Below are 9505 nucleotides of genomic sequence, written 5' to 3'. Positions count from 1 at the left end.
TTGTACACGATGAAGTTAAGCAAGTGCATAACCTATTCATCTATTACGAACAACATTTTGTTGAATTTCCTCGCAAGATGATGAAGAAATCTCAAGCCTCTTAGAATCACTTGGTTCATCATCCTCGTAGGTACAACAACCACACCCGATATTTCATTTGGCAATCTAAATACACAAACTCTAATATACTTTCAAGAGAATCAACTAGACAGTCTGACTCAATCTAGAGAAAAGTATATCAAAGAGTTTTATATATCTATCTCTCAATTCAATCTGCAATCAGCAAATAGGAATTTGCGAGCCCGGTTGAATATAAGAGAAGTAACTTGAACGGTACCAAAAACCAATGTTCAAGGATCAATCAATTCCAATCAACAACCAAAGGTTGGGTTTACCAATTGATTGATTCAACATACAACCTGTGATATTTCAATTATATAACAAAACATAATGCGGAAAAGAAATAGCACAGACACCAGAATTTTGTTAATGAGGAAAACCGCACATGCGAAAAACCCTGGGACCTAGTCCATCTTGGAACACCACATTGTATTAAGCCGCTACAGACACTAGTCTACTACCAATGAACTTCGGACTGGAATGTAGTTGAGCCCCAATAAATCTCACACTGATCAAGGTACAGTTGCGCTCCTTACGTCTCTGAACCCCGGAAGGATTCTAAGCACTTGATTCCCTTAGATGATCTCACCCACAACCAAGAGTTGCTACGACCCAAAGTCGAAGACTTGATAAACAAATCTGTCTCACACGGAAAAGTCTATTGGAAATAGAAATACCTACGATTTTTGTTCCTACTTTTGATAAATCAAGGTGCACAAGAACCAATTGATAAACCGGACATACATTCCCGAAGAACAGCCTAGTATTATCAATCACCTCACAATAATCTTAATTGTATGGTAGCGAAACAAGATATTGTGGAATCAAAAACGATGAGACGAAGATGTTTGTGACTACTTTTAATCTTACCTATTGGAGATAAATCTCAAGAAAATCTTAGCAAAGATAATACTCAATCACGATAAAAGAAGTAAGATCAGAACACGCAACTACAGAGAAAATAGGTTGCTCTAGCTTCACAATCCCAATGAAGTCTACAAGTCGTTAACCTACAGGGTTTCGTGAAAACCTAAGGTTAAAGGAGAATCGACTCTAGCTTATGTAACTAATATCACACAGGAGGTGTGGGGGATTAGGTTTCCCAGTTGCTAGAGTTTTCCTTTATATAATTTCAAATCAGGGTTTGCAATCTAATTAAGTTACCTTGGTAAAAAAGCATTCAGTATTCACCGTTAGATGAAAACCTGATTAGATTCAAGCTAATATCTTTCAACCGTTATATCGAACTTAGCTTGTTATACAAATGAAATGTACATTCATTTAGGTTTAAGTAACCGTACCTAAACATGTACACCATGTTGGCTCAATAGTAGTTAACCGAGGTTATCTATATGAACACTCTCATATCAACCTTATTCATCTTAACCATAACTAGTTCAAATGACTCAAATGAAACTAGTTAAAAAGTTGTTCAATTTCTATATTCTCATAGAAGTATATAAGAACACAATTGAAGCAAATTCGGTTTGATTCACTCGAATCAATTCATGAAAATTATAGCCACAGTTTGCAAAGAATGCATTCCTTAATATATATGTATTAGTTCATGAACAAACCGATTTTAGAACTTTAACCACTCAAGTATGCAAACAGGTACGCATACTTAAGTAACCGGTATGAGTTTGGGTTCGTCAATATGCGAACGGGTACACATACGTTAGTACACTTCCAAAACCCAGCAGAAATTCCCGGACCTATACCCTACGCAAGTATGCGTACCAGCATGTGTACTTGGTACACGGAATTTCACTACAAGTACGCATACGGGTATGCATACTATAGTTCCGGTTATGGATCACATACATGCAAGAATGCACTATGTTTATAATCCAATAGTACTAAACTCTATTTCAATCATTGAAACTTTCTTAGAGGATGAAAATATATGTTTTCACGCACTATTAGCATCAAAGCAATTTTCAAGTTATTGAAATAATCATAAAGCAACATTCTAAGTCTACACCAAATGATGGTATCACACAAACCATGTAAGATGTTACTTGGCGATTTTCACATGATCATATTTTGACTTTCGTCAAGAATATAAGTTGAACTTGGTTGAAGCGAAAGCTTACCAACATATATTTTGAGAAATATGTGAGCGAGTTAATCTCAGCTCGAAATCTCAAATGTGCATAATTGAAAACCATATAGTAATATGAATTTTGTCTCAATATAGGAGATAGAATAGAAATAGACTTTCCAAGTGATAGATGAGTTTTAGTCTCCACATACCTTTTGTTGATGAAGTTCCACAAGATCTCCTTAGTAGTTCTTCGTCTTCAATTGATGAACGACGTGAAGTCTAATGCTCAACTACACAATCTATCCTAGTCCGAGACATCACTATAAGTAGACTAGAAATCAAGACTTAAAGTTTTCATCACTAACATTAACAAACAAACTTGAGATAGCAACGCTTGCGAGTTCGACCGAGCAGTGCTCTAACAGTAACTCATGAAATTTGAGAAGCGAATTTCTTTGTTGTTGAATGTCAACATCTTCCCAACATCAATATTACAGGCCAGGTTCCCGACCAACCAATTAGCTCGCCCGACCTATTTTCATTTCAAAATCACAAACTTTAGTACTTTTATATAATTTGAAAATCGTATCCAAAAATAAATGATATAGTATGCGTACCATCATAGTAGAAACATCATATATTGATGGTTTTTTGAGGTCATTTCTTCTTTCAATTTTCTCGATTTTAAGGGTACGTATATAAAAGAAGAATGAGGCAATTCATTTTCACAAAGGCAGTTAAGGTTGGGAAACAATACACGACCCAACCGTAAGATTTATATCAGGGTAGGAAACATTATGTGGCCCAACCGTAAAAGTAACTTACGGCTAGGAAACATAGGTTACGGTTGAGAAAAATATGTTAACTGAGTAGAAATTCCTAACAGGAAGATCAAGAAAAATATCAAGTCTTCTGTTAAAACAGGACAACTTACGGTCAGGAAAGTCCCGACTATAACGATTGGGATTTGAATTTTCTTAACCGTAAAGTTACGTTGCGGCCTAGAGGTCTTATCTTCCTAGCCGTGATTCGTGGTTTACGACTACATCAATAAGAACTTCCAGTCGTAATCGTCTTAGAATTTTTTTTCTTCTAAATCCTAACTCCATCATACAACTTATTTGTCCAGTCCAAAATCTAAAATAAATGGTGGATTTGTCGTTCCTTACCTAGTAGGATCCATATCTGAAGGGTAGGATCCATATCTGAAGGATTCGTCGGTGTTTGAACATAGTCATTTACCAAATCTTCATTAACTGCATTAACATTTACAACTTAGCCTGCTTCAGAATCAGGGTTCAGTCGGCTGATCTTGTCACTTTTGACCTCGTATAGCCATCTTGAGAATCAATGTGAATTAGGAGAATCGATGAAGAATCGATGAAGAAATGAGAAGAAGAGATTCAAGTTAGGCTTTGATTTTTTGAGAAGAAAATAGAGAAAAAGAGTAGTGATTTTAGGTTTTGAATTAGTTTCAAATTATTAGGAGGGAAGAGTAGTAAGGTAAAAAGATTAATTTGATTTTTTTAACATATTAAGTCCCGTGTCCACATTTAGGATATGAATCACATGAAATCTCCGAACCAAAATGGTTACAGCCCAAATGATAGAGTTCTAGTTATTTTTATTTCTTTAATTTTTTGTTTGATATCCTAGAGTAGTGGTCCCTAACTATTTCCAAACTCCTTATAATTGGAGTGGATTTTGGCAATACGGGGTTCGAATCCCTGCCTCCGCAATGGGAGGGGGAGCATGAAAACCCCTACCACCTGGCAATTCTGTAATTATAATTTAACTAGAACACTGCTGCCACTGTGGGGAGGGCCGACCGAATAGAAGAGAAATAGGCCAAATTGAATAAAGTGAAAATATCATTTTTCCTGAAACGCATGGAGTATATTGTTTTATTAGTTGCAACGAAAAATTAGTTGACGCATAAACCACAATATGGCTGCATAATATGTTATGCATCCTTTATGGTGGTTTGCATAATGGCTGTGTATTCGATTTTAAAAATCGTGCTTAAAAGGATAAACGCTTCCGAAATTTTCGTAAAAGCTCTCAACTTGATATTGTTGTTTGTACTCTTTGTATAGATCTCTTTAAAATCTTCTCAACGAGATAAAATTTGTAAAATTTCGAGGCACGAATTTTTAGATATGTTATATATTCTAGCTTGCTTGTGAATTGTACTCCTGAAAAAATAGGATACATAAAGAGTTATAGTAATTGGACTAAAAGGGATGGACAATTTTGTCCAGTGAAAAATAACCAAAATTTTGATCACATTGAACCATTTCCAATTTTTTTATCAACTCGCACATTTACATTTAGGTTTCATTTTGCAAAAAGATGACAATTTTGTCCAGTGCAAAAGTAGCCAAAATTTTGATCACACCACAGTATTTCCAATTTTTTTATCAACTCGCACATTTACATTTAGGCATCATTTTGCAAAAAAAATAACCAGACTTCCTCCGTTCGGGCCCTTCGGTCAAGTCCAACTAACATGTGGAATAAACTAACACTGCTGCTCATTTTCAAAATGAATACATGTTCTTGAATCAAAAACAAAAGCGACATGACATTGCTACAGCTGGGACAATGGAAGCTTGTCCAGACTTGGGACACGACATGGCACAATCTAAGCGGTGGAGAGGGGAATGACTCTAGCATCAAGATTGGTAATGGGTGAAGAGAGGAAAGATCAAAGGCCTGGATTCGTTGTCCCAGGATTGGCCCATGTTAGTTGTCCTAGTTCTGGAGTTTTCCAAACAAAAGTTTCACTGTTTCAGAATTAGTGCTTTAATAGAAGACATGAATTTAGCTCGCTGTCATAAAAACTTGAATAGCCATGAGGCACTAGATGTAGCCTTTAGAGCGAGTTGTCAAGTAGGGGTACTTGCCCTCATTTGCCAATTCTTTTTTCAAAAAGGGAACTTTGGTTGCCGCATTTATGTCAAAAGGCAAATTGCCCCCTCCCGAGGAATCTAGTTTTTGCCATCTTTTTGGAAGGAAAAAAAAATCAACACAGAAACAGCATCCATTGCACATAAATAATAAATAAACAACATGAATGATAGAGAAAAACTGGTACTGCAATGTTACTAATATCAATTCATTTCTGAAAATCTATTTTATTAATCCAAAATCTACATAAGAAAGAAACTTAAGCAAAATATCTAATTACCCAGGATGAATCTGCCGATATGAGCGAAACCGAACATATCTCTAAGCTGCTAAGCTTTTTGAGGCTATTTCAAACACATTCTCAGAAAGTCCATTGGTTGACAGTACCACCTCCAGTTGTGCCTTCGCAAGCGCCTGTCTAGTCTCATCATAACGCCTCCACCTCGACAAGGCGCAGACACCATACGCGAGGCACCCTGGGGGTTTAGTTTGTCAAGCTGAAGTACAATCTCTCCTAAGAATCTGTAGCCTGATCCATCCTTTGCATGGAAATTAACTGGCAACGCGCAGAATCCTCCAACGAGTGAGCGCACCTTGTTTGGATTGCGTAAGTCAAAGGCAGGATGCTTTAACAGCTTGCGCACATTCTCAACATTTCCAGGAATATCTGCAATAGCTTGAATACCAAACCATTAATTTACAACCAAAGAGTCATGTTTCCACTTGCCATAGAAATCAGCAAGAACATCATCACGGGTTTTGCCAGGGTTTTGGACCAAGGCTGTTAGAGCCGCAAACTGGTCGGTCATGTTTGTCGCGGTCTTGTACTCATTCAGAGCAAGTTCGGTGATCTGCGCATCCTCAAGAGTTGCCAGATAGGAAAGAGCAATGTTCTTCAAAGTGCGTCTTGACTTATTGGAATGGTCGAAGACGTATGGATCAGAGCTTCTGTTGTTTTCAACCGTCTTCAAAAATTCTGCTTTGAGTTCAGAAGCAAGATGCTTCCTGATGAAAGATCGGATAGCATGAACAGCATCAGGATCAGCAATATCCATTATGTCAATTATTTCCCCTACCCCAGGCAGATCAATTGCCTTGGCAATGAATTCTTTATCCAAGGTACAGTCAGTAAGTATGCTTCTGAACCCATGCACAAAGTCTGCATTCAAAGCCAATGGTTTGTTTTGCTGGAAATCAGCAACTAAGCTAAGCATCAACTTTCTAGCCAACACTTGCCCTGCCTCCCAACGATTAAACTCATCTGAATCATGAGCAAGTAGAAAAAAGAGATCAGCATCAGTAAGATCGGACATGAGGCGAACAGGAGCACTGTATCCTCGCAAGAGAGATGGAACTGGGCGTTCAGATATTTCAACGAACACAAATTCTTCTTCCTTCTTAGTTATCTTAAGAACTGTAGTATAGGCTGGTTGGCCATCTGTAGAAACCACCTGAAGCATACCATCACGATACAAGGATGTGAGAGGCATATCCTTCCCGTTTGAGTCAAGCAGACCAACCGCCACAGGTATGAGCATTGGTTCTTTTACTGCCTGGCCTGGAGTAGGAGGCACCTGTTGACTAAACTTCAAGGAATATGTCTTGGCTTCAGAGTTGTAGAATGATGTAACCTTTACAGTTGGTGTTCCTGCCTGAGAGTACCAATGCAATAAATTTTCAAAGTCTGCATCATTTGCATCTCGCATTGCAGCATAAAAGTCTTCACACGTTACAGCTTGACCATCATGCCTCTTAAAATAAAGATCCATACCTCTTCTGAAACCTTGACTTCCCAACAAAGTTTTGTACATCCTGACAACTTGAGCTCCTTTTCTATAAACCGTAGAGGTGTAGAAATTGTCCATCTTAATATAGGAATGTGGTCGTACTGGATGAGCCATAGGACCAGCATCCTCTGGAAACTGATTGTTACGGAGAAATGAAACATCTTCTATCCTCTTAACTGAACGGCTTCCCATGTCAGAAGAAAATTCTTGATCCCGAAAGACGGTAAGACCTTCCTTCAGAGTCAGCTGGAACCAGTCACGACATGTCACCCTGTTTCCAGTCCAGTTATGAAAATACTCGTGAGCGATAACCCCTTGAATTCTAGCATATTCTGCATCCGAAGCAGTCTCAGGTGACGCCAAAACAAGCACTTCAAACTCTTGTTCTCCATGGCTCCCATGTTAAAATCTGCAACCACCACTATATTGAAAAGATCCAAGTCATATTCAAGACCAAAAACATCCTCGTCCCACTTCATAGCTGCCTTGAGGGAAGACATAGCATGAACAGTTTTCGGTAGATCCTCTGCTGTGGTCCAAATCCTAAGCGACACCTTCCGCCCTGACCTAGTGACAAATGAGTCATCCCTGCTCTGCAACTGTCCAGCTACCAATGCAAACAAGTAGCATGGTTTCTTGTGTGGATCCTCCCATACTGCATAATGTTTACCACCCTCCAGGTTTCCTTCCTCTACGAGATTCCCATTCGACAGCAGTACTGGATATAGCGCCTTATCGCCTTCGACCCTGCAAGTGTACTTAGCCATGATGTCAGGGCGATCCTGGTAATATGTGATCTTCCGAAAACCCTCAGCTTCACAATGTGTAACAAAATTTCCTGAAGACTTATAGAGTCCTTCCAGAGATGTGTTATTCTGAGGTTGTATCTCCGTAACAATCTGTAAAGTGAATCTTGCAGTACTTGGGGGTGATGATATTGTCAGATGTCGTGCATCCAAGTGGTAATCTTGTTTCTGCAGTTCCTTTCCGTCAACTTTGATCGATACTAGCTTAAGATCCACCCCATCTAACACCAGTGGAGGAGGTGGGGAAGAGTTACCTTCAATTCTGGGGTAAACAGTTATGTTTGAAGAAACAATTGTGTGCTCCTCACCCAAAGAAAACGTCAGATCAACCGTATCAAAGTAGTAATCAGGCTTCTTGTAATCCTTCAAAAAAATCTCCTTAGGGGTTTCCATCTCTGCCTGGCTTGGCTAAGGTTGTGTTGCTCCTCGGAGTTTGCTGCTTAATCCTAGAAGTTAAAGAAAAGCGAAAAGAACTGGAAAAAAGTAGTGGATGAATCTGCTGACACTTTAACCTTTTTCACTTGTATATATAATAACCTTCCTTATCCTTTTCTTGTTCCAATTAGTATTCCTACTCCCAATGCTTTTCCTAGACTACCAAGGACACATATATATTCTAGAATCCTCTATTAAGAACTTTTCAATTACTGGAACACCAGATTTATATATTTTTACCAAATCAGTTACAGGAAAAAGAAAAGAAAAAAAAAATCTAAACATAGATTGGTTCAGAACTTTTCAATTACTGGAACACCAGATTATAACTTCGAAATTTTCTAATCTAATACTAGTGTTATGGGTAATAATTCAATAATTTGGGAAAAAATGACCTAAAATGGAGAAGAAGTATGAACTTAACTGATCAGTTTCACCTACAGAATACACAATCCAACCATTTATCTTTGAATTTTTATTTCCGCCTACAAGAAATTCCAAACAAATAAGTTAGAGATACAGAAAAATTAGAAGAAAACAGAGTTTTAGTGATTGAGAGAATGTGGAATGAATCTACTTACGCGGATAAGTTTAATGAGAGCAACACCGGCGATTTGAAACTATAATAATGGCAATTACTTCTAGATTATGAAATTTTTGACGAATACTTGCTCTGTCAGAAGGTTTTGAAGCTTAATCGATGTTGATTTCTAGCTTCCGTGACCCGTTTCTTTGAATCTATGAATCTCTTGGTTTGACGTTAAGGGCTTGTTTGTTTTTTTTTATAAGCTGAAAATGATGGCAAAGCCGTGTGGTCGCCTCTTGATGGCGAACAACGATCCTAGACACACAACATTTTCTCCCAAAATTTATCTCGAGAGGAAATCGACCCTACTACACCTGGTCCAGCAGGGTTAGTGCAGATTTGGGACGACGTGTCACAATCTTAATAGTGAAGTGGGAATGACTCTAGCATTGGGATTAATAGTGAGGTGAAGACGAGAATGATCAAAGATCTGGATTGATTATCCTAAATCTGGACTATGTTAGTTGACACGATTTTAGCATTGGGATTGGTAGTAGGGTGAAATCTAATAGCAATTGGAAAATCCCCTTTACCATTGAGATATGTGCTGGCTAACTGGTCTTTCTTATATGTTTCTTTCGGGAGATATTTCAGGGTTTCATCCTCGGGATATCTAGAATTAAATGAATTACATTCACGACAAGTTACATGTTTAGTAATAGTTAGTGATTGATTTCTACTAGTAGCTTGTTTGGATACAAATCTGCTTCTGACTTTTGCTTCTCCAGAAGTAGAAGTCAAAAGCAGAAGTCAGAAGCAAAATTATTTTGCTTCACAAAAAGCTGACTTTTCTGCTTCTAAAAGTCGTTCCGAA

The 9505-nt window shown here is 38.0% G+C and overlaps 1 pseudogene; it reads right to left on the bottom strand.

Moving 5' to 3' along the window:
• Positions 1-5271: 5271 nt before the first annotated feature.
• Positions 5272-8912, bottom strand: LOC113350462 (annotated as a pseudogene).
• Between the last annotated feature and the right edge of the window lie 593 nt (positions 8913-9505).

This window comes from Papaver somniferum, chromosome 2 (assembly GCF_003573695.1).
Source record: "Papaver somniferum cultivar HN1 chromosome 2, ASM357369v1, whole genome shotgun sequence".
Lineage (NCBI taxonomy): Eukaryota > Viridiplantae > Streptophyta > Magnoliopsida > Ranunculales > Papaveraceae > Papaver > Papaver somniferum.
The sequence above is the reverse complement of the archived record's forward strand: the minus strand, read 5'-3'. Positions and strand labels throughout refer to the sequence as shown.